Source organism: Pan troglodytes, chromosome 2, assembly GCF_028858775.2.
Source record: "Pan troglodytes isolate AG18354 chromosome 2, NHGRI_mPanTro3-v2.0_pri, whole genome shotgun sequence".
Taxonomy (NCBI): domain Eukaryota; kingdom Metazoa; phylum Chordata; class Mammalia; order Primates; family Hominidae; genus Pan; species Pan troglodytes.
In genome coordinates this window covers 150,187,546-150,214,722 of record NC_086015.1, presented here as the reverse complement: position 1 = coordinate 150,214,722, position 27,177 = coordinate 150,187,546, and the positions used below count along the sequence as shown (strand labels likewise).

Below are 27,177 nucleotides of genomic sequence, written 5' to 3'. Positions count from 1 at the left end.
AACGCTCCACAATCTTTATGAAAGTACCCTTGAGTATTTGACTAAAAAGTAAGCTAGGCATGCTTAAAGTGAGAATCCACGAGGCCAAGAAAAGCTACTGGCAGATTTTGAGTTGAAAGAGACTCTACAGGTTATCCTCTGCTAGGAAATGTTGAAGTTTTAACCAACCAGAGAGAAGAACCTTGCTGCACACTGCAAATGTAATATCCCAGAAAGACCATGCATTAAAATAAGGTCTACGTTAGTCTAAAAGTAACCGCTATTCTACACCAGCCACAACAAAGCTTAAAAACAAAATTGAAAAGGGAAACCTGATATGCCAGTAAAACAACTATTTAAAAGAATGTATACTCTTTAAATCTAATATGGAAGAAAAACTCTTTAAAAGAACTTACACTCTTTTAAAAAAAGATAATTTCCCCAATTCAACAAGATAGGATCTAAAATGTTCAGTATATAATTAAAAATTACTCAACATGGAGAAACAAGAAATATGAAGTATAAGCAGGAAATAAAACAGCTGATAGAGATAAACAGATGACACAGATGTTGGGAATAGAAGACAGAGACTTTAAAATAGTGATTATAAATATGTTCAGGGATTTAAAGAAAATGACAGTCAAAATGAGTGAATGGATGAGGGATTCTCAGCAGAAAAAGAAAACTATAAAAAAAGAACTAAGGTAATATTCCAATTCTTAACAAAGTACCTGAAGAAAAAAAAAATCATAGAATGGACATATAGCAAATAGAGCACTTAGAAGAAATGAATGTTGAATATGACACAGGGCAACGGAAATTTGCCAAATTGAGGTAAAGTGATAAAACAATTCAAATCAACAGAAGCTTAGTAACATGTTAGACAATATAAAATTGTAGTCTGATATACATGTCATTAGGGTTCTAGAATGAGAATAGACTGAGGTAGAAAAATATTTTTAAAATAATGACTAAAAATGTTAAAACGTGATGAAAATTAATAATATTCAGACCTATGAAGCTAAACAGACTCCAAGCAAAATAAGTGTGCATACACACACACACACACACACACACACACAGGTACATCTTGGAAAAATGCTAAAAAGCAAGGATAAAATATTTTAAAAAGTACAAAAAGAACTTTATATAGAGGGGAACTGATAAAATGCAGCTGGCTTGTTATTAAAACAATGCAAACCAGCAGATGATGGAATAACATATTTAATGTGCCTAAAGGAGAGAAAGAATCTGTCATCCTTGAATTTTCCATCAAAAATGAAAAATTTCCTTCAAAAAAAATGAAAACACTTTAATTCAAACAAAATTTGAGAGAATTTTTACCAGCAAAATTAATCCCAATAAAAATTATATACAGTTCTTTAGGCTAAAATACAAGCAATTAGTATTTAATGCCATATTGATATGGTTGGGTGTAATTGTACTCTCATTATTTTGTTTTCTATTGGTCCCATCTGTCCTGTGTTCCTTTTTCCTCTTTTGCTGCTTTATTTTAGGTTAAACCTCATTTTATTTCCTCTATTGGCTTTTAACCTACATCTCTTAGTTTATGTCAGTGGTTGTTATAAGGATTAAAATATGCATGCCCAATTTACAACAATCTATTTGGAATTATTAATAATACTAAATATTTTCATGTATAAGGTAAGAACATTAGAATAACAGGTTTCCATTTATCCCTTTCTATCTTTTATCCTATAGATATATTTTACTTCTGCATATATTATAAAACCCTCTCTACATTTGAGTTTCTAAGAAATATTACTTCCAGATAGGTACACACAGACACAAAGATGAAAACAATAAACACTAGAGATTTCTAAAGTGGGCCAAAAGGAACAGGAGCAACAGTTGAAAAGCCATCTATTGGGCATTTTGTTCACTACTTGGGTGACAGGAGCATTAGAAGTCTAAACTTCAGCACCACACAATGTACCCATATAAGAAAAGTGCATATGTACCCCTTGAATTTAAAATTTGAGAAAACAATTAGTTGTATACTCTGCATACTAGCAATGAATAAATGAAAAAATAAGATGGATAAACCAATGCTGTCAGTAATAACATCAAAATATATAAAATATTGATGATATATGTAATAAAAGATGTCCAAAATTTCTACACTGAAAACCAAAATAAAATTGCCGAGACAAATTCCCCAAAATTGCTAAGAAGATGAATTTCCACTCAGAGGTACTTACCCAAGAGGAATGAAACATATGGCCACAAAAAAACACTTGTGCACAAATATGCATAGCCACTTTGTATTAGTCTGTTCTCCCACTGCTATAAAGAACTACCCAAGAATGAGTAATTAATGAAGAAAAGAGGTTTAATTGACTCACAGTTCTTCAGATTGTACAGGAAGCATGGTTAGGGAGGCCTCAGGAAACTTACAATCATGGCAGAAAATGCAGGGGAAGCAAGCACCTTCTTCACATGGTAACAGGAGAGAGAGAGTGCAAAAGGGGAAGTGCTTCACTCTTTCCAACAAGCATATTTTGTGAGAACTCACTGATTACCAAGAGAACAGCAAGGGGAAAGTCCTTCTCTGTGATTTAATCACTTCCCACCAGGCCCCTCCTCCAACACTGGGATCATAATTCAACATGAGATTTGAGTGAGGCCAGAGGGCCAAACCCTATCCTTCCACCCCGACCCCTCCCAAATTCCATGTCCTTCTCACATTTCACAACCAACCATGCCTTCCCAACAGTCCCACAAAGTCTTAACTCATTCCAGCATTAACTCAAAAGTCCATGCATGTCCAAACTCTCATCAGAGACAAGGCAAGTGCCTTTCATCTATGAGCCTGTAAAATTAAAACAAGTTAGTTATTTCCAAGATACAATGGAGGTACAGACATTGGGCAAACGTTCCTATTCCAAAAGGGAGAAATTGACCAAAATAAAAGGGCTACAGGCTCCATGGAAGTCCAAAATACAGAAATGCAGTCATTATATATATATATATATATAGTTGTTGTTTTTTGAGATGGAGCCTCACTCTGTTGCCAAGGCTGGAGTGCAGTGGCATGATATCAGCTCACTGCAACCTCTGCCTCCTGGGTTCAAGCGATTCTCCTGTCTCAGCCTCATGAGTAGCTGGGATTACAGGTGTCTGCCACCATGACCATCTTATTTTTTTGTATTTTTAGTAGAGACGGGGTTTCACCATATTGGCCATGCTGGTTTTGAACTCCTGACCTCAAGTGATTCACCCGCCTCAGCCTCCCAAAGTGCTAGGATTACAGACATGAGCCACGGCACCTGACCCAGTCATTATATCTTAAAGCATGGAAATAATCTCCTTTGACTTCATGTCTTACATCCAGGCCACTGTAATGCAAGGGAAGGGCACGCAAGGCCTTAAGCAGCTCAGCTCCTGTGGCTCTGCAGAGTACAGACTATGTGGCTGATTTCATGGGCTGACATTGTGTGCCTGCACCTTTTCCATGCACATGGTACAAGCTATCAGTGGATCTGCAATTCTGGGGTCTGGAGGAAGGTGGCCCTCTTCTCACAGCTCCACTAGGCAGTCCCCAGTGGGGACTCTGTGTGGGGACTTCAACCCCACGTTTCTCCTCTGTACTGCTCTAGTAGAGGTTTTCTGTGCAGGCTCCTCCCCTACAGCACATTTCTGTCTGGACCTCCAGGCATTTTTATACATCCTCTGAAATCTAGGTGGAGGCTCCCAAATCTCAACTCTTGTCTTCTGTGCACCCACAGGACCAACACCATATGGAAGCCACCAAGGCTTGGGGCTTGTACCCTCTGAGAGATGGCCTGAGCTGTACCTTGCCCCCTTCCAGCCACAGCTTGAGCTAGAGCATCTGGGACACAGGGTACCATGTCCTGAGGCTGCACAGGGCAGCTGGGCCCTGGGTGAGGCCCACAAAACCATTTTCCATCTTAGCCCTCTGAGCCTGTGATGGGAGGGGCTACCGTGAAGGTCTCTGAAATACCCTGGGGGCATTTTACCCATTGTCTTGGCTATTAACATTTGGCTGTTCTTTTCTTAGGCAAATTTTTGCGGCTTTGAATTTCTCCCCAGGAAATTGGTTTTTCTTTTCTACTGCTTAGACTGCCTGCGCATTTTCCAAAAGTTTATCATCTGCTTCCCTTTTAAATATAACTCTACTTTCAGGTAATTTCTTTGTTTATGCAAATAAGTTTAGGCTTTTACAAGCAGCCAGGCTACATCTTTAATACTTCACTGCTTAGAAATTTCTTCTGCCAGAAACTTAAATCATCCTCTGAAGTTCAAAGTTTCATAGATCTCTAGAGCATGGCTCAAAGCCACCAGTCTCTTTGCTAAAAGCATAGCAAGAGTGACCTTCACTCCAATTCCCAATAAGTTCCTCATCTCCATCTGAGACCACCTCAGCTTGGGCTTCATTAACCATATCACTATCGGCATTTTGGTCACAACAATTCAACAAATCTCTAGGAAGTTCCAAAGTTTCCCTCATCTTCCTGTCTTCTTCTGAGCCTTCCAAACTGTTCCAACTTCTGCCATTACCCAGTTCCAAAGTAGCTTCCACATTTTCAGGCATCTTTGTAGCAATGCCCCACTTCTCTGGTACCAATTTTCTGTATTAGTCCATTTTCAGACTGTTATAAAAAACTACCCGAGACTGGGTAATTTATGAAAAAAGGGGATTTAATTGACTCATGGTTCCACAGACTGTACAGAAAGCATGGTTGGGGAGGCCTCAGGAAACTTATAGTCATGGCCGAAGGTGAAGGGGAAGCAAGCACCTTCTTCAAATGGCAGAGTGGGAGAAAGAGAGAGAGCAAAGGGGGAAGAACTACACACTTTAAACTACCAGATCTCATGGAAACTCACTCACTATTATGAGAACAGGAAGGGGGGAAGTCTGCCCCCATGATCCAATCACCTCCCACCAAGTCTGTCCCCCAACATTAGGGATTTCAAATCAACATGATATTTGAGTGGCGACACAGAGCCAAGCCATAACACCCTTCATTTATAAGAGCCAAGAACTGATAATACAACCTAAATATCCATCAACTTGAGAATGGACAAACATACTGTGGCATATCATATAATGGAATTTTACTAAATATTAAAAATGAATGAACTACTGACATGCAACAACATGACTAAATCTTAAAGATATTGAGAAGCAAGAAGAAGCAAGACACAATAAAATATACACTGTGTGATTTTATCTATAGGAAGTTTTAGGATAGAAAAAACTAAAATATGGTGGTATAAATAACACAGGTTTCCTCTGCATAGGGGAAAAACAATTGACTTAAAAGGGTTAGAGGGAATTTTCGGAGCATTGAAAATGCTTTCTATCTTATAGGTTTTGGGTGTTATGCTTTTGTCAAAACTTACAGTTTTGCATTACATGTAAATTATTCCTCAAAAATTAATCTATACTTTTGTGCATACATACAGTTCCATTACTAAAAATCATGTAATATTAGTATTAAAAATAGTATATCGAGCAACAGTTTTTTTCAAAACTATTAACTGCTGAACTTTTCTTCAAATGAAATGAAATTTTATAAATAAACTCAACATGTAAAAGTTGAATTAAAAGCAGAGCTTCTCACACCTGTAATCCCAGCAATTTGGGAGGCCCAGTTGGGCAGATCAGGAGGTCAAGAGATTAAGACCATCCTGGCCAATATAGTGAAACCTAGTCTCTACTAAAAATACAAAAATTAACTGAGTGTGGTGGCATGTGCCTGTAGTCTCAGCTACTAGGGAGGCTGAAGCAGGAGAATTGCTTGAACCCGGGAGGCGGAGGTTGCAGTGAGACGAGATCACGCCACTGCACTCCAGCCTGGCAACAGAGTGAGACTGTCTCAAAAGAAAAAAAAAAAAAGCAGAGCTTCCCAGGGTGAAAAAGCAATCTCTTTCTCACTTTGAGATAGCTCTTGAGAATCTAGAGGTTCCTTCCTATACTAACCCCACTAGAACTGATAAATGGCTAAGCTAGAGCTTTGACCATTGAGATTAAAAAAAAAAAAAAATGCCTGCTTTCCATTTACTGTAAGACCTTGATAGGCAAATTCTAAGATGTCTTTCAAGATTATTGCCCATTTTTGTACACAGTCTGTATAGTCCCCAAGACTGTGAATGTGATGGGATAGTACGCTTGTGATTAGGTTGTTATATGACACTGTTGACCTTAAGAAAAGAATATCCTTCTAATTAAGTGAGTCTTAAAAGGGACAAGAGTCTTCCTGTGAAAGAGGTTTGAATTATGAGAGGAATTTGACAGAAGATTCTTCATTATTCACTTTAAAGATGCAGGGGGCCAAATGGCCAAAGAATGTGAGTACCCTCTAGGAACTGAGAGCAGCCTCAGCTGACATCCAGCAAATAAATGGGATTCTACTGTCACAGGGAACTGAATTTTGCCAAGAACCTGTTAAGTGTGGAAGCAGATTCTACCGCGGAACTTCGAGGCAAGTACTCAGTCTAAATGACACCTCAATTTTAGTCTTGCGAGACACTGAACAGAGAACCCAGCCATGTTGTGTTTAGAACTGTGATCAATAGAACTGAGAACGAACAAATGGGCACTGTTATAAATTACTATGACTAAGTATGTAGTAATTTGTTATGTGGCAATAGAAAACCACTGCAAAGATCTTTGATAAATTATACAACTATTCAGTTTTTCTCATTGGTAGATAAAGAATACTAGTACTATCTTGAATGTATTTTGAAGATTAAGTGCAATAATAAAATACCTAGTTAAATGTTGAATAAATGTTAGTTGCTACTTCTTCATGTTGTTTTGAGGATTCAGTGAAGTGGTATCTACAAAGTATTCAGCATAATTCCTGATACTTACTAATATCATAAGAATTTCATCAATATTATTATTGTTGTAGATGAAAACATTCAACGTAGATCCTCCTTAGACTTCTTAGTGTTGTCTATATTCTTTTTTGGGGAACATTTTAATTTTGGCTGAAAGTTAATAGCTGGTATATTTTGGCTTTAAAGTGAGTCTGATTCTTTCTCTATCCTACAAAAAGTAGATTATTCACATCCAACATTTGGATCTGTAGGCAAGAAATTCAGATCTAATAAACTTCCCTTTCCAAGGGAAATGTTAGTCTTGAAACAAAATTGTGCACCATGTTGTTTAAATGAATATACCTCCATCTGTACTTACGGTTCATCCATTCCACATAAAGAGGACTACAACCATAAACTGAAAAAAAAAAAAAACTAACAAATTCAGATTGTAGTTTTATTACGTTGAAAAAGAGAGTAGCATTGTTCATAATCATAAGCCCAAAGACTGTAACTTAGGAACTTTCTATATGAACAGTGTGCTTGATATCAATTGTTGAACCTCTTCGGAAAAGATATACAGTGAAGTACGAATCAGAGAAATATCCTTATCTTTTTATTTGTATCTAATTAAGACAAGCAAGGTCATACCTTTCACCAAGTTGTTATGCTGAAAAATTCAAATATATCAGCTAACTCGAAGGGCAAACACGCTTGAATTCATTTGGGTTTTGATAGTTTAAAAAAACTATTACATTAAGAGTCAAGATTGAGTTCATACAATCTCTTTAAAGCAAGCAGACATTTCAATGTCACTGTCTGCCACCTTACAATAACTGAAAACATCTGTATAATGGCCTATAACATTACACGGTGCATTACAATTAGAAATGTGCTGAAGTGGTGGATTGGGGTTTATTTATGGCCCATGAAACAAAAGATTCTGTGAGCTTCTCATGAACACTTGATAGTGTTCAAGAAAATAAAATAAATATTTGAGTGCAAAAATTACATTTTAAATGATATTATCACTAGAGAAACTTCTCTCAGAATAGCCAAAAAATTGAAATATTAGCATTAAAAGAAACCCATTAGTAGTTGGTTGTAAGCCTTTATTATTGAACAGGTAAAGAATGACAGAAAATTATGAAAAATACATCATGCTTTCTAAGTTAGTACAATTTCTATAATTGAGTAAAATTTATCTTAATTGCCCATAAAATCAAGTCTCTGCAGGTTGTGGTGAGAAAAAATAGATTTCAAAACTTTGAATTTCTTAAGAACAGAAAAAGATCTTTTGCCATTTTACCATAAAAACTGGTGAGTTTTAGTAATGGCAATTCACGGACTGCTTCTAATAGGAGACATCAGTAACCACACAAAAATCTCTATGTGTGACAGCAAATAATTACAGTTCATGAGCAATATGTACTTCATTTCCAGATTACAGGTAATTGTATACACATTTAAATTTGTTTATTTTGCATGCATAATCTCATATTCATGAAGATAATTTAACTATTTGTACCTGATGTGTGGGAAAGATTATGGTGTCTAATCATGCATCCAGATTTCTCAAAATTTTGCCCTGCTGTGGGAAAAATCTGTCATATCAGACAAAAAGCCTTCATTTAACCTTCAGGAATATTAAAATTCAAAGAACAGCAATAACCAATGATTTTTTTAGGTGACAAGGTGCCCATATTTATTGTAGAAAAATCCAACAGGTTTTACTACATTGAACACTTTGCTATAATAGTAAAGAATTAAAAATAAATAATTTACTCTTTTTTCATATTAGGAAAAACTATTCTTTATTAACATATTTAAAATAAACAGTTATTAACAGTAATTGTGTTGGAATCCAAAACTTTTAGAATTGTTTTCTATTGATAATACTTATTCGAAACATATTTCCAGAGGAGACATATATGCTTCCTATTTAAGTATTTAGTGCTTGTTGATTTTTAGAATGGGTTTAGGTTTCCTCCAAACTGGATTAAATTACACAGGAATTCTGGTAGTTCCTCAACTAAACATGCATCATTGCAATAATTTTCCACATGATTATCATAAATAGCCATGTAAGAGCACAAAGCTGTCAAGCAACAGAAAATGAAACGGGGTCAATGCCATACTACTATTTGCTGGCAAGGACTATACTCTCCATTTGACTGTATTATGCTGTTTCAAAATATTAATATAATCATCAGGTTATTACAGACTTCATTTGAGAGAGAACAATGGGGCTATAGAAAGATAGCTGCAGTTTGATGTGTAGCCCAAGAAAAATGGACATTTTTTTCTTACTTAGATATTTCAAAGGGATCTTTCTGAACAAGTAGTGGATTTGAGATAGCCATATACAAAATTAGATAGCCATATAGAAAATTAAATTTTAAAACGCTTTTCTCCTTCTTTTCAGTATGATATGGCATAAGAAGAAAATTATTTAATATCACTGAGCCTCTGGGTTGATGAAATGGGGAAGAATAATATTTCTGACTTGGAGAATAAAGAAAAGAGAAAGGCAGGGAAAGATGGAAGGGAGAAAATGAAAAAGAAATGAAAGGGAAGAAGAATTAAATAAGGAAAGAGAAAGAAAGAAAGAAGGAAGATTAAAAGAAAAATGAGAGAGATGAAATTAGAATAATTTAATTACTTCAAGATCATATACATGACCTTATAGGAAACATGTACATTATGAATATCTCATGACACCATTATTTTAAAATGTGTTAATGTCTTTATGAAAACTGCATTGAGGTATGGAAAAACAACCACATTCTTTACAATTACTGTCCCATATGATATGTGAGACAGCGGTCTTAGGCAAAGTATTCTAGGGACGACATGCCTGTAGTTGCTGCTTAAGGAAGACGCTTTTTAGTCTTGAATGCTAGTGATTAGTGGTAAAGAGTAGTTACTGTTTTATGGTAACAAGTCAAACTTTCAGTAAATGCTTCAAGGACCAGTGACTTTGCAATGACCTTATTGTTGTACTGAGGTGTCTAACACAACAGAGTAGAGCAAGATGGCCAAATAGAACCCTCAGTGATTGTTCCCCCTGCAGGAACACCAAATTTGAACACTATCCACACAAGAAAACACCTTCATAAGAACCAAAAATTAGGTGAGTGATTAGATGAGTGTCTGGTTTTAACATCATATTAAAGAAAGAGGCACTAAAGAGAGTAGGAAAGACAGTCTTGTATTGCCTAAACTACTCCTGCTGCATTCCCTGGCAGTGGCCTCATGACAAGGAAAAAGAATCTGTGTGCTTGGGGAAGGGAGAGAAAAGTAATTGTGGAACATTGCATTGGAGCTCAGTGCTGCCCTGTCACAGTGGAAAGCAACATGGGGCAGAATTCAGCCAGGGACTGCTGAATGGAGAAAGCATTTAGACCATGGAGAAAGCATTTAGACCAGGCCTACTCAGAGGGGAATCATCTATCCCAGTAGTCAGAGCCAGAGTTCTGGCTAGCCCAGAGCTAGTAAATCACAGAGTAAAGTGCTCTGGGATCCTAAATAAAATTAAAGGGCAGTCTAGGCCACACGGACTGCAATTTCTGGGCAAGTCCTGCTTGCCCAGAAATGATCACATTTCTAGACACATGCTGGGCCAGAAGGGAACCCACTGACTTGAAGGAAAGGAAAGTTCTGGCAGTATTCATCACCTGCTAACTAAAGAGCCCACAGCTGAATAAACATCAGTGGTAGCCAGAAAATCCTTGCCACAAGGCTTGCTGTGCTGGCTTCATGTGTGACCCAGCACTTTCCCAGCTGTGGTGGCTACAGGAAGAGATTCCTTCTGCTTGACAAAAAGAGAGGGAAGAGTAAAGGAAACTTCATCTTGAAACTTAGGTACCAGCCAAGCCACAATGGAATATAGCACCAAATGGCCTCCTGGGGTTCCTGATTCCAGGCCTTGGCTTTTCTATGTCATTTCTGGACCTGCACTGGGCCAGAGGGGAACCTATTGTCCTGAAGGAAGAGACCCAGGCAGTCCTGGCAACACTTACCACAAGCTGATTGAACAGTCCCTGGGCCTTGAGTAAACATCAGTGGAACCCAGGCAGTATTGGTCATAGGCCTGGGGTAGTGCAGGTCATAGGGAGAGACTGCTTCAGCTTGAGGAAAGGAGAAGGAAGAATGGGAAGCTCTTTGACATGTGGCTTGGGTGCCCAATCTGCTGCCATAGAATAGAGCACCAAGTAGATTCCTAAGGTTCCTGACTCCAGGCCCTGACCCCTAGATGGCATTTCTGGACCTGCCCATAGCTGCAAGTAGCTTGCAAAGAAGGATACATGCCTGGCTGGATTCACCACCTGCTGAATGAAGAGTCCTTGGGCCTTGAGAGAACATTGATGGTAGCCAGGCACCACAGGCTTAGGGTGAGAACTAGTGCTGTTGTTCCTTCAGGTTTGACCCAGAGCAGTACCAGTGGTGGTGGCCAAGGGGGCACTTGTATCACTCCAACCCCAGCTCCACATAGCTCACCATGAAGATAGAGACTCTGTTTGTTTGGAGGAAAGTAAGGAAAGAGAACCAGAGTCTGCCGGGTAATCCAGGGAATTCTCCCAGATCTTACCCAAGACCAGCAAAGCAGTATCTCTGAGTCAGTGAGAGTCACAGAATTGCTGGACTTGGGCTACTCCTAAGGCAGATACAGCTGAAGTGACCAAAGACTTAGATCATAACACTCAATATCCTCTGAATACATGGAAAACATTCCTAAGAAGGATGGGTACAAAGAAGTCCAGACTACGAAGACTGGAAAGTTACCTAACTCTTCAATGCTAAGACATCGATGAACATCAACAAGCATCAAGACCTTCCAAGAAAACATGACCTCACCAAACGAAGTAAATAATGCACCAGTGACCAATCCTGGAATGACAGAGGTATGAGATCTTTCAAAGAGACAATTCAAAATAGCTGTTTTGAGGAAGCTCAAAGAAATTCAAGATAACATGGAGAAGGAATTCAGAATCCTATCAGATAAACCTAACAAAGAGATTGAAATAATTTCTAAAAATCAAGCAGTAATTCTGGAGTTGAAAAATTTGATCAGCATATTGAAGAATGTGTATCTCTCAACAGCAGAATTCATCAAGCAGTATAAAGAATAAGTGAGCTTGAAAACGGGTTATTTGAAAATACATAGTCAGAGGAGACCAAAAAAAAAGAGTAAAAAAGAATGAGGCACTCTTCAAAGATCTAGGAAATAGACTCAAAAGGACAAATCTAGGAGTTATTGATCTTAAAGAGGAATCAGAGAGACACATTGGGGTAGAAACTTTACTCAAAGGGATAAAAACAGAGAACTTTCCAAATCTAGAGAAAGATATTAATATTCAGTACAAGAGGGTTATAGAACACCAAACAAATTTAACCCAAATAAGACTACCTCAAGAAATTTGGTAATCAGACTCCAAGAGGTCATGGATAAAGAAAGGATCCTAAAAGCAGCAAGAGAAAAGAAACAAAATACAAAGGAACTCAAATAATTATCAGGCAGCAAGCTTCTCAATGGAAACCTTACCAGCCAGGAGAGAGTGGCGTGACATATTTAAAATGCTGAAGGAAAAACAAACAAACAAACAAAACAAACAAAAAATGCTTTTATTCTAGAATAGGATATCCAGCAAAAATATCCTTCAATCATGAAGGATAAATGAAGACTTTTTTGGACAAACAAAAGCTGAAGGATTTCCTTCATCCCAGACCTGTTCTACAAGAAGTGCTAAAGGGAGTTGTTCAATCTGAAAGAAAAGGATGCTAATGTGCAACAAGAAATCATCTGAAGGTACAAGACTCCCTAGTAGTAGCAAGTACACAGCCAAACACAGAATATTATAATACTGTACTTATGATGTGTAAATTACTCATATCTTGAGTAGAAAGACTAAAAGATGAACCTATTAAAAATAACTATAGCAATGTTTCAAGACACAGTATAAGATATAAATAGAAACAAAAAAGTTAAAAAGTGGAAAGATGAAGTTAAATTGTAGATTTATTATTGATTTTCTTTTTGCTTTTTTTTTTGCAATCAGTGTTAAGTTGTTATTAGTTTAAAATAATAAGTTAGATGTTATTTGCAAGCCTTGTGGTAACTTCAAAGAAAAAATTTACAACAGATATACAAAAAATAAAAAGCAATAAATTAAAACATACCACTAGGGAAAATCAGCTTTACAAAAAGGAAGGCAGGAAGGAAGGGAGGATGACAAAACAACCTGAAAACAAATAATAAAATGGCAGTAGTAAGTCATTATTTATCAATAATAACATTGAACAATAATAGCAATGGACTAAACTCTCAATCAAAATACATAGGGTGGCTGAATGAATAAAGAAATAAGACCCAATGATACGTTAAGAAACACACATCACCTATAAAGACACAAATATTTTACTGAAAATAAAGAGATGGTAAAAGATATTTCATGCAAATGAAAACCAAAAAAAGAGAAGGAATAGCTATACTTGTATCTGACAAAAGAAATTTCAAGACAAAACTACAAAAAGAGACAAAGAAGGGCATTATAAAATGATAAGGGGGTCATTTCAGCAAGAAGATATAACAAAGAAACTTTTGACTTAATCTGCACTGTAGGCCAAGTGTAGCTAATAGATAGTTGCACAACATTTGATCCAAGAGCTGCAGAATACACCTTCTTCTCCTCAACAAATGGATCATTCTCAAAGCCACAAAATGTCTTTAAAAATCAAAAAAATAAAATTGTATCAAACATCTTCTGTGACTGCAATGGAATGTTATCAGAAATCAATAGAAACTCTGGAAAATGTACAAACAACGAACACAGGGAATATAAACAATATGCCCCCAAGTGTTTAGTGGGTAAATAAAGAAATTAAGAAGAATATTTAAAATTTTTTTGAAGCAAATAAAAATGGATACACAATATACTCAAACCTTTGAGATACAGTGGAAATAATACAATGAGGAAAGGTTATAACAATAAGTAACTACATAAAAAAGTAGAAAAATTTCAAATACACAATCTGAAGATGCATCTTAGAAAACTAGAAGAGCAAGAGCAAACCAAACACAAAATTATTTGAAGAAAAGAAATAAAATTAAAGCAGAAATAATAATGATAATAATAATAAATGAAAGTGAAAGAAAAACAACACAAATACCAACAAAACAGAATGTTGCTTTTATGAAAGTGTAAACAAAATAGAAAAAACTTTAACCAGACTAAGAAAAAAAGAGAGAAGATTAACATATGTAAAATCAGAGATGAAGGAGGAGATATCATAACTGATACCACAGAAATTCAAAGCATCATTAGAGACTACTATGAGCAACTACATGGCAATAAATTGGAAAACGTAGAGTAATGGATAAATTCCTAGATACATACAAACTGTCGAGATTGAACCCTGAATTTTACCAAACATGTAAAGAAGACCTAATACCAATCTTACTTAAACTATTACAAAAAATAGAAGAGAAGGGAATACTGGACACATCAAAAACAACAACAACAAAAAAAAACAAAAAAAACCCCTACAAATCGATATTCCTGATGAAATCTGATGCAAAATCTTCAACAAAATACTTATAAACTGAATTTAGCAACACATTAAAAAATCATTCATCATGACCAACTGGGATATATCCCATGGATGCAACAATGGTTCGATATATGCTAATCAATCAATGGGATACATCATATTAAGAGAATTAAAGCAACAACCATATGATTATTTCAATAGATGCTGAAGAAGTATTTGATAAAATTCAACATCACTTCATGATAAAAATCCCTCAATAAACTGGGAATAGAAGGAATGTATGTCAACATAATAAAAGCCCTATGTGACAGATCCACAGCTAGTATCATACTGGATGGGGAAATACTGAAAGCATTTTTTCTAAAATGTAGAACATGACAAGAATGTCCACTGTCATCACTGTTATTCAACATAGTACTGGAAGTCCTAGCCAAAGCAATCAGACATGGAAGGGTACGCAAAGTTTTACAGAAAACTGTAATCTTTTAAAAATTTACTTTTTCCCTGAAAGCTTTCTAAATGACTCCTATACGAAATTATTTTTGTTTTCTATAAATTATTAAACTCACTGCCTGTATTTCTTATTTATTTAATCAATCCTATGTTTTCTACATTGCCTTTTGACAGTCTTACTTTGGTATTGTGTTTATTGACTCATTCAATAAGTATATATTGAATGTATATATTAGACACTTTATTGGGGCTGATATCCAAGTCATTTAATTCCTCCCCTCCCGGAAAAATTTGCAATAGTTTTACCCAGATGATAGCATACAATGTACATCATTCTCTGAATCACTTAAGTTACTTAACAATATTTCTTGGGAAAATTCTCAGTCAATACATTAGGAATCCTCTCATTTTGTTAATGCTTCTGTAGTATTCTGTTAAATAACTGTACAATAATTTATTTTACTGATTCCCTTTTAGTGTATTGTTTCTAGTCTTAGGCTATTTTCAATGGCAGGATTCATAGCCTTTTAAATTTCATGCATTTTTTGAGAATATATTTACATAAAATATTACATAAATAATTTTCCAGAACTATGATTCAACAGTTATGTTATAATGTAAAGATACAGTGTTTTCTTTTCTGATGTCAGTTGTCCCATTCACTGTCTTTTCCCCATGATGTGGTTTGGCTCTGTGTTCCCACCCAAATCTCATGTTGAATTGTGATCCCAGTGTTGGAGGAGGGGCCTGGTAGGAGGTGATTGAATCATGGGAGTGGACTTTCCCCATGCTGTTCTCGTGATAGTGAGTGAGCTCTCATGAAATCTGGTTGTTGTAAAAGTGTGTAGCCCTGCCCCTCCCACCTCTGCCAGCCTTGTGAAGATGTGCTTGCTTCCTCTTCACCTTCTGCCATATTAAGTTTCCTGAGGCCTCCCAGAAGCAGAAGCTTGTACAGCCCACCAAACCATGAACTGATTAAACCTCTTTTCTCTATAAATTACCCAATATCAGGTTCTTGATAGCAGTGTGAGAACAGACTAACACACCCCACTAATGTGAAATTCATTTGTTTTAAATACTAAATATTTGTATGCATTTGTGTCTTTATGTAAACTTTTTCTCTCTTGACTACATATGAGCAATGATACGTTACTACTAAAATTTTTAAATTATAGTAGCTTTATTGTATGATATAACATTGGGGTATCTAATTCCCAATCAATACTCTTTATGAAATTTTCTTGCTATCTTTTTCACATACAATTTTGGGTCAGTTTAATTATTCTCCTTTCTCTTAAAATATAATGAAATCACATTAAATTTGTAGATAGTAGGTAGTTTTAAAACTTAAGGTGAATGGAAATCTTTATATGTTGAGTTTTCTTGACAACATATAAACATCTGTGTGCATTAAATATTTCTTCTTTAGTGTCCCTTAGTATTCATGTTATTTCGTGCAGATATTGCATATATCTTGCAAAGTTTTCTGCTAGATTTTTAAATCTGTTCCATTGACATTCTACATGGGGTCTTTTTATGTCAGTTTATATTTTAAATGTTTGAGATTTGGATCAGCAATATGCAACATAGACATTGAAAATGTATAGAACAAGTATTATGTATGCTAATGTACAATGTATTTTTATGTTAGACTCTATGGCAACAGAAAATTTACTAATATGTAAGAGAATGGTCATTAGTCGGGATATTTTACTGCAGGTATGAGAAAAACTATTCAAAACATCTTAACCACCATTGCTACTCTTACCACAATAGCAGAGGGAGTAGAGAGATGCAGTGGAATTAGGGGGTAATGTTTCAGGAACTGGTGGAGCTTAGGTGGTAATAATTTGTTAAGTTGTTTGTTTTAATCAACGTTCACCTACTGCATGAATAAATGGGGCTATGCAAGTTGGAAGTATTTTTATATGAAAACTAAGAGGTCGCAAAGTAGCAAGAGAGATTGGGGAAGAAGCAAGAGAATGATTGAAATGATGGACCCTCAGTTTTAAGCTGGGATGATAAAGGACATGAAGGCATGAGGTGGCTAATAGAATGTGATCTCCATGAGATAGAACATGTGTAGCACCAGTGATTGAGCAAACAATGGAGGAAGTGAAGAAAATAAATGAGATAATGGAATTATGAATTAATGATTTCAGAGATCAAGATATGTTGGTTAGGCCAGGTGCTGTGGCTCAGGCCTGTAATCCCAGCACTTTGGGAAGCCGAGATGGGTGGATAACCTGGGGTTGGGAGTTTGAGAGTAGCCTGGCCAACATTGCGAAGCCCCATCTCTACTGAAAACACAAAAATTAGCTGGGCATGGTGGCAGATGCCTATAATCCCAGCTACTCAGGAGGCTGAGGCACGAGAATCGCTGGAACCTGGGAGGCTAGTAAGAATTTTCAGAGTGGAGGCAGAACTAGTGTCTAAAAGATAATTGGACCAAAGTCTCAGAAATCACCCCTCCCCACTAAAGATATTATCCATATAACCAAAAACCACCTGTTTTCCAAAAACTATTGAAATAAATACATTCACTAATTTAAAAAATGGAAATAAGTTCATGAAACCAAGGTGTTACATCATCCATCAAGTCTTTAAGAGGACTATGTTGATGTCAGACCTAAACATAGAAAAAGTTTTTCATTACTGAAGAAAAAAGAATGGTTAGCAGCTCTCTCTGATGAGGAAAAGCAGATGCTAACATAAATATCATAAATAACATGACATAAATATCAAAGGAAGATACACACTTTTAAGAAGATAGATGTTATTACTCAAAAATAGAATGAAGGGACAAAGATTCTATTTCTCATATCCTTAGTAAGTGGAATGTGATGGAATTTTTTAGTCTTTATTTGAGAGTTCATACTATCAGAGGAGAGATTTCCATTAAGAAAAGTGATTTTTGAGTAGAATAGGCTACGTAATAAGAAAGAAACTCCCAGAACTCATTGGCTTAAAGAACAAAGAAATCATTTCTTATTCAAAATCAGTCAAATATGAATCGTTGTGATGAATTAGTAGTTCTATTTCACAGAAGCCGGCAGTAACTATATCATCTTATATACATAGTTTTTAAGGTCTTTCTAATCATCCCCATTCCAGAGAGTAGGGACAAAGAGTGAAAACTAAAGGTAAATACTTTTAATAAAGTGAAACAGACATTGCAAATTTTATTTTCATTAACATGCTATTGATAGAGCTCAATCACCTGACCATGGCAGAGAATCTGAAAAAAACAGTCCCCAGCTAGGCAACAATTTTCCAGTTGTAATTCTAGTACTATGTTAGACAGAAAGAATGAATTCTGATGAACATCTAGAAAGACACTTAATAGCAATCATTAAAAAGTCAGGAAACAACAGATGCTGGAGAGGATGTAGAGAAAGACAAATGCTTTTACATTGTTGGTGGGAGTGTAAATTAGTTCAAACATTGTGGAAGACAGTCTGGCAATTCCTCAAGGATATAGAACCAGAAATATACCATTTGACCCAGCAATCCCATTATAGGGTATATATACAAAAGATTATAAATCATTCTACTATAAAGACACACGCACACGAATGTTTATTGCAGCACTCTCCACAATAGCAAAGACTTGGAACCAACACAAATGCCTATCAATGATAGACTGGATAAAGAAAACGTGGCACATGTACACCATGGAATACTATGTAGCCATAAAAAGGATACAGGGACATGGATGAAACTGGAAACCATCATTCTCAGCAAATTAACACAAGAACAGAAAACCAAACACCACATGTTCTCACTCATAAGTGGGAGTTGAACAATAAGAACACATGGACACAGGGAGGGGAACACACTGGGGCCTGTCAGGGGGTGGGGGTTTAGGGGAGGGATAGCATTAGGAGAAATACCTAATGTAGATGACAGGTTGATGGGTGCAGCAAACCACCATGGCATGTGTACACCTAAGTAACAAACCTGCACTTTCTGCACATGTACCCCAGAACGTAATGTATAATAAAAGAAAGAAAAAGACACATAGCAGATCATGATTATCAAATAAAAAATATATCCAACATTTCTGAATTATTTACATTATTTCCATGATAAGCAATTTTGGTAAGTGAGGTTTATTGAGGTAGTACTTAACAAGTTTTGAACAAATGTACATAGTCATGTAATTCTCACCAAGATTATGATATTAAACATGACATCATCTAAAAAAGTTCCTACATTCCTCTTCGCAGTTGATCTTCTCCCGTGACTTTAAACCCTGGCAAACAATATGTTTTCTGTTAATATAGTTAGCCATTTTTAAAGAATTTTATATAGATGAAATTGTTCATATGTTGTCTTTTGAGTCTGGTTTCTTTCACTTAGAATGATGGTTTTGTAATTTATCTGTGTTGCTACAGTGTCTCACTAGCTTTTACCTCTTTATTGCTGGGTAAAATCCCACAGTATGCATGTACCACAGTATGTTTTTCTGTTCATTAGTTGATGGCCTTTTGAGTTGATTCCAGTTTTTGATATAAATTAAGATACTAAAAAACTATAAATGCAAGTCTTTTCCTAATGTGCATTTTCACTTTTCTTGGATAAATAGCTGCATAGGTGATTGCTTTACCATATATGCTACACGTTATGTTTGCCTTTTTAGACACTTCCAAACTGTTTTTGAAAGTGTCTCTTCAATGTTATCAATGTATGACAGTTTCAGTTATTCCACATCTTTATGAACACTTTCCATTTGTATATATTATTTTATGAAGTGACTGTTAAATATTTTGCATACTTTTTAAGTTTCATTAGTTAATTATTTGTTAGGTTTTTAAATTTTAAATTTTAAAAAATATTTCTGTAGAGTTGGGGTCTTAATATGTTGCGCAGGTTTATCTTGGACTAAATTATGTTTTTTTTTTTTTTTAGATGGAGTCTCGCTCTTGTCGCCCAGGATGGAGTGCAGTGGTGCTATCTCGGCTCACTGCAACCTCTGCCTCCTGGTTCGAGCAATTCTCCTGCCTCAGCCTCCCAAGTAGCTGGGATTAAAGGCATGCACCACCATGCCTGGCTAATTTTTTTGTATTTTTAGTAGAGATGGGGTTTCGCCATATTGGCCAGGCTGGTCTCGAACTCCTGACCTGACCTTGTGATCCACCTGCCTCGGCCTCCCAAAGTGCTGGGATTACAGGCGTGAGCCACTGCACCTGGCCTAAATTATATTTTTATAAGTAAAAATATTTAAAGAATACTATATTAATATGATCTTAAAATCATTGAAATTCAGTTTTAAGAGCCAGATCTCATATAAATATAATAAATTCTACCTAAATTTTAGGCTTTCTTGTCATAGGTCCTAATAGTTAACACTTATTTTGTAATGACTAAACAGAAAATATTTGATTTGTGTCAAACACATTTGTAATGGTAAAAATTTCTACAATTTAATAATGCTATTTTCAGCATGATGCTCTGGATTTTGTTTAATCTTCTATTAATATAACTTTAAATTAGAATGACATCTTTGGTTAATGACATGAGCATCATCTTCAAATGTGAGCAGCTGCCACTCATTTTAGTACTTTGTGAAATATCTAATATTCAGAATTGGTACAGTTTATTACTATAATCCTTTTATATTGAATATTCCTACACATTTTATGACATAAGAACCATTCTTATATAAATTAAATAGAAACTAAACTACTAAAATATTTTTATATTTTTACTTTATTAGTATAAAATACTAAAACCACATATTTGAACAATGATTAAAATGTTTATAATTATTTTGAAAATACAATTCAAACAGCCAATCAAAAATATATTAGATGCTCTTCTATCTTAGACACTAGTAACATTAGTAAAATAACATTTATACAGCATAATTTTACTACAGTAGCCATTCTGTCAACATATAATATAGAGGACATAGTTATGTTTTGGTTCTAGCTACCTCAGGAACTTGAATACTTTTAAATCTATGCTTCTTTATTGGAAATCCAGTAATGTGAAATAGTTTTTAAACTTTTGAAACAATGAGAAAACGGCAGATCAAAGTTTCCAAATTTGCCCCTATGGACCCAGAATCCAGGCTTGCTCCAGCTGACCCTCTTTGAAAGCCTGCTTTCTGTGGACTCAAGCTCCAGGGCTGTTTCTACAGATCCTGTCTCTGGGCTTGTCCAAGTGGATCCTGGAACCAGGTTGGCCTCCACAGATTAAGGCACCAGACCTGCTCACCTGTGAAACCTATCAGCAGGCCCATCCACAGACCCTACGAGGCAACCTGCTCAGAATCTCTGGCTGGTGAAGAAGTTTTCCTGCTAAAGCCAGTTTGCAAAGATTTAAAATAAGTGACTACTTCTTCAAAGGTGTAGATGTCAATGAAATGCTACAAGGATCACAAATAACCAAGAAAACATGACACCACCACAGAAACAAAATAACTCACTAGAAACCAATCCAAAATAAATGGAGAGCTGTGAACTGCAAGACAAAGAAAAGTCAAAATAATCTTAAGAAGCTCAGTGAGCTATAATACAGATAGACAACTAAACAAAAATCAGAAAAACAATACATGAATGAAGGAAGAAGTTTTCTGAAGAGATATTTAAAAAATACCAAATAGAAATTCAGGAACAGAAGAACACAATGACTGCACCAAAAAACTCAATAGAGAGCTTCAATAGTGAAAGAATCAGTAAACTTGAAGAAAGTCATTTGATATTACTCAATCATATGAACACTATAAGTGTATTTCTCAGCAGAAACCTTGCAGGTCAGAAACAGAGGGATAATATATTTGAAACGTTAAAAGAAAAAAAAAACAGCCAATGAAGACTGCTATAATCAGCAAAACTGTCATTGCAAAATAAAGAAGAGAAATAGACTTCTTAGACAAACAAAAACTGAGGGTATTTGGCACTACAGACCTGCCTTACAAGAAGTGTAAAGGAAGAAGTAAAATTATCTCTGCAGATTGCATAATCTTATATCTAGAAAATCCTAAAGACTACACAAACAAAAATTTGTTAGAATTAATAAATTAGGCCAGGTATAGTGGCTAAAGGCTGTAATACAAGCACTTTCAGAGGCTAACATGGGAGCCCGAAGTTAAAGGCCAGCCCTGGCAAAATAGCAAGACCCAGCCAGGCTCTACACACACACACACACAAATAAAAATTAAAAAAATTAAAAAAATAACCAGGCAGTGTGGTGCATGCCTATAATCCTAGCTACCCAGGAGGCTGAAATGAGAGAATTGTTTGGACCCAGGAGTTTGAGACTGCACTGAGCTAAGATTGTGCCACTACTCTCTAGCCTGGGTGACAGAATGAGGCCTCATCTCTCTCTCTCTCTCTCTCTCTCTTTCTCTCTCTCTCTTTATAAAGGAACCAATAAGTGAATTTAACAAAGTTGCAGAATACAAAAATCAATGTGCAACAAAATCAATTATATCTCCATACACTAACAACAAACTATCTGAGAAGAAAATTTAGAAAACAACCTTATTTTTACAAAAGCATAAAAAAGAATATAATACTTAAGAATAAACTTAACAAAGGAGACAAAGACTTGGACACTGAAAATTACAAAACATTGCTGAAAGAAATAGTAAAAGACAAAAACACGTAGAAAGATATCTTATGTTCATGGAGTAGATGATGTAATATTGTTAAATTATCCATATTACTCAAGCCAACTGAATGCAATCCCTATCAAAATATCATTTTTTGCAGAAAGAAAAAAGTTATACTGAAATACATATGGAATAACAAAAGACTCCAAATAGTCAAAACAGTTTTGAACAGGAAGGACAAAGCTTGAAGTATCACCCTTCTGGATTTCAAAACTTACTATAAAGAAACAATAATTAAAATAGTATGATATTAGTATAAAAATAGAACAACGGAACAGAATGGAGAACCAAGGATTAAACCCACACATATATGGTCAAATAGTCTTTCAGTGCTTGTTTCAGCAGAACATATACTAAAATTGGGATGATACAAAGAAGATTAGAATGGCCCCTGTGCAAAGATGACATGGACTTTCATAAAGTGTTCCATATTTTTATCCCTCTGAAAGCACCTAGAAATGACGCCAGCTATACTCAACCTACACCACAGTTAAAAGGACAACAGACCTCTCAGATGGGAAAGGGAACCAGAACAAGAACTCTGGCAATTCAAAAAGCCAGAGTGTCTCCTTACCTTTGAACAAACACATTATCCCCCCAGGCTGATAGTTCTTAGCCAGTTTGAAATAATTGAAATGTCAGATAAATAATTCAGAATGTGATGGTAAGGTAGCTCATTGAGATCGAGGAGAAAGTCGAAACCCAATCCAAGGGATCCAAAGAATCTAGTGAAATGATTTATGAGCTGAAAGATAAAATAGCCATTTTAAGAAAGAAGCAAACTAAACTTCTGGAACTAAAAATTCACTATAAGAATTTCATAATACAGTTGGAACCATTAACAGCAGAATAGACTGAGCAGAGGAAAGAGACACAGAGCTCGAAGGCCAGTTCTTCAAATTAACTCTGTCAGATGAAAATAAAGAAAAAATAATTTTTTAAATCAATAAAACCTCCAAGAAATGTGGAATTATGTAAAAAAACAAATTTATGACTCACTGTCGTTTCTGAGAGAGGAGAGAGAATAAGCAACTTAAAAAACATTTTCGAGTAGATAGTCCATGAAAATTTTTCCAATCTTGCAGAGACTGATATGCATATTCAAGAAATACAGACAAACCCTGTGACATATTATATAAGGCAACTATCACCAAGTCACATACTCATCAGATTCTCCAAGGTCAATGTGAAAGAAAAAATATTAAAGGCAGCTAGAAAGAAAGATCAGGTCACTTACAAAGAGAAACCCATTAGGCTAACACTGGATTTCTCAGCAGAAACCATAAAACTAGAAGATGTTGGGGGGCTATTTACAGCATCCTCAAAGAAAAGAAATTCCAACCAAGAATTTCATATCTCACAACACTAAATTTCATATATGAAAAAGAAATAAGATACTTCTCAAACAAGCAATCACCAAGGAAATTTATTACCACCAGACCAGCCTCATAAGAGGTCCTTAAGGCAGTGCTAACCATGAAAATGAAGGATTGACACTAGCTACCAAAAAATCAACTTACAGACATGGCCACAGGCAATATAAAGCAATTACACAATTAAATCTACAAAACAACCAGCTATCAACATAATTACAGGATAAAAATGTTATGTACCAATAATAACCCTGAATGTAAGTGGTCTAAACACCCCACTTAAAAGGCATAGTGAAAAGCTGGATAAAAAGACAAGATCCAACTGTATGCTGTATTCAAGAGATACATCTCACATGTAATGACAGCCCATAGGCAAAGAGTAAAGGGGTGGAGAAAGATCTACCATGCAAATGGAAAACAAACAAAGAGCAAGTCACCATTATTAAATCAGATAAAACAGACTTTAAACCAACATCAATCAGGAAGGGCAAGGATGACCATTACATAATAAAAGGCTCAATTCAGCAAGAAAATTTAACTGTCCTAAATATATACACACTCAACATTAGAGCCCCCAGATATATAAAGCAAGTTCTTCTTGGCCTATACAAATTTTTAGAAAGCTGCAATAACAGCAAAGGGCTTCAACATCCCACTGACAATGTTAGACAGTTCATCAAAGCAGAAAACTAACAAATAAATTCTTAAACTCAACACTTGACCATTTGGACCTAAAAAACATCTATAAAATATTCCACCTATAAACTACAGAATATATTCTTCTCATACACACACAATATATTCTATGATTTAACACATGCTCAGTCATAAGAAGAGTCTCAGTAAATTCAAAAAATTAAAATTATACCAAGCACAATCTCAGACCATAGCGCAATACAAATAGAAATCAGTACCAAGAAGTTCTCTCAAAACTTCATTAGATATGTAAATTAAACAACTTGCTCCAGAATAATTCTTGGGTGAAAAAATGAAATTAAGGCAAAATTTAAAAAATCTTTCAAATTATTGAAAATAGAGAAAAACCTACCAAGATTTTTGGGCTGCATTTAAAGCAGTGTTAAAAGGTTTATAGCACTAAATGTCTTCATCAAGAAGTAAGAATGATCTCAAATTAACAATGTAACGTTGCACCTAGAGGAACTAGGGGAAAAAAAAGCATAAGAAAAGAAATAACTAAAATTACAGAGGAAGTGAATGAAATTGTGATGTAAATATCCATACAAAAGATCAATAAAATCATGAGCTTGTTATTATTAATAGACCACTACCTAGATTAACAAAAAACAAGGCTGAAGATTCAAAGAAGTGCAATCAGGTGACAAAAATGACATCATAACTGATCCTACAGAAATACAAAAGATCTTCAGAGATTATTATTAATGACTCTATGTACACAAATTAGAAAATCAAGAGGAAATGGGTAATTCCTGGAAACACACAACCTCCCAGAATGAACCAGGAAGAAAAACCTGAACAGACCAACAAGAAGTTTCAAAACTGAATCAGTAATAAAAAAAACTGAGCAACCAAAAACAAACAAACAAAAATCACTGGACCAGATGGAAGATGGATTCACAACTGAATTGTACCAGACATACAAGGATTAAATGGTATCAACTCTACTGAAACTATTCCAAACAATCGAGGATGAGGGGCTCTTCCTTAACCATTCTAGAAAACCAGCATCATTCTGATACCAAAATCTGATAGAGACACAATATAAAAAGAAAACTACAAGCCAATACCCCTGATGAACATAGACATAAAAAATCCTCAACAAAATACTCGCAAACTTAATCCAACAGCACATTAAAAAATTAATTCACCATGACAAAGTAGGCTTATTTCTGGGATGCAAGGTTGTTTCCACATATGCAAATCAGTAAATGTAATTCACCATATAAAATATTAAAATACAAAAACCATATGATTATCTCAATAATTGTAGAAAAAGCCTTCAATAAAATATAATATCCTATCATATTATAAACCCTCAACAGACTAATCATTGAAGGAACATATCTCCAAATAATAAGAGCCATCTATATCAAATCCAGCCAGCATCATACTGACCAGGCAAAAGCTGAAACCATTTCCTTTGAGAACTGAAACAAGTCAAGAATGCCCACTCCCACCACTCTTGTTTACCATAGTACTGGAAGTCCTTGATGGAGTAATCAGGCAAGAGAAAGAAATAAAAGGCATCCAAATAGAAAAATAAAAAGATTAAAAGTCCCACTACCTCTCTTTACTGATGATATGACTCTATAGCTAGAAAACTCTAAAGATGCTGCCAAAGGGCTCCTGGACCTAGTAACATCAGTAACGTTTTAGGATAAATCAATACATAAAAGTCAGTAGCATTTCTTTACACCAATAACATTCTAGCTGAGAACTAAATCAAGGGCTAAAAGGACCAAGGTATAGCTCAGGCCATTGCTTCAGAGGGTGCAAGCACCAAGCTTTGGCAGCTTCCATGTGGTGTTGAGCCTGAGGGTACACAGAAGTCAAAAATTAAAGTTTGGGGACCTCCACCTATATTTCAGAGGGTGTATAGAAATGCCTGGATGTCCAGGCAGAAGTTTGCTGCAGGGGTGGGACCCTCATGGAGGACCTCTATACATATATGTATATATTTGTTTACAAACATATATTAGTAAATCATATTAGTAATATATTAGTAATAATCATAGATTATTATTTTGTTTCAGGAAGATTCTGTTAGTCCCATTATCCATTTTCATGAAATTGTCTGAAATTTGTCAAGTGAGAGCCACTTCAATCTGTCTCCAGTGTCCTTTTGCTATATTCCTATTATTTTATTTAAAATGTCCTTGCTTTATATCACAATGATATGTTCCAGACAGGTCTCGTACTCCACTGCCGTAGCTGTGGACTCATTCATTTCTCTATGGAGCTCTGGCTTCTGTTAGTAGGGTATAGTATACAGAAACTAACATGTAAAAGTAAAATGATGGTTGCCAGGGGCTGGGTAGTGTAGGGAAATGGGGCATTAGTGTTTTATGGGTAAAAAGTTTCAGTTTGGGAAAATGAAAAAGTTCTGTACAACAATGTGAATGTACGTAACATCACTGAACTGTACTCTCAAAAGTGGCTAAGATGATATAACCTATCTATCATCTTACATAATACATAATACATAAACTATTATGTATAATTTACTATAATAAAGAAACATGGACTATTAAAAAAGGGAAACTAATATATGAGAAATAAGTTTGCTCATTGCTATACAGGCATCTTTATTTTTAGTCCCTTTTAATAGAAAGAACTACAAAATATAGACATGCATATATCCATATCTATATCTCTTATCAATAGCTATAATTTTATTCATATATTAAAATC

The 27,177-nt window shown here is 35.4% G+C and overlaps 1 long non-coding RNA gene and 1 other non-coding gene across 2 annotated transcripts in view; both read left to right on the top strand.

The window, feature by feature from the left end:
- LOC134809609 (uncharacterized) overlaps positions 1–27,177 on the top strand; it is a 264,385-nt gene that overhangs the window by 136,417 nt on the left and 100,791 nt on the right. The gene's annotated exons all lie outside the window — the stretch shown is intronic.
- LOC112208738 (U6 spliceosomal RNA) lies at positions 22,744–22,850 on the top strand. Its single transcript, XR_002943314.1, has one exon. It is a non-coding gene; the product is annotated as a U6 spliceosomal RNA (small nuclear RNA).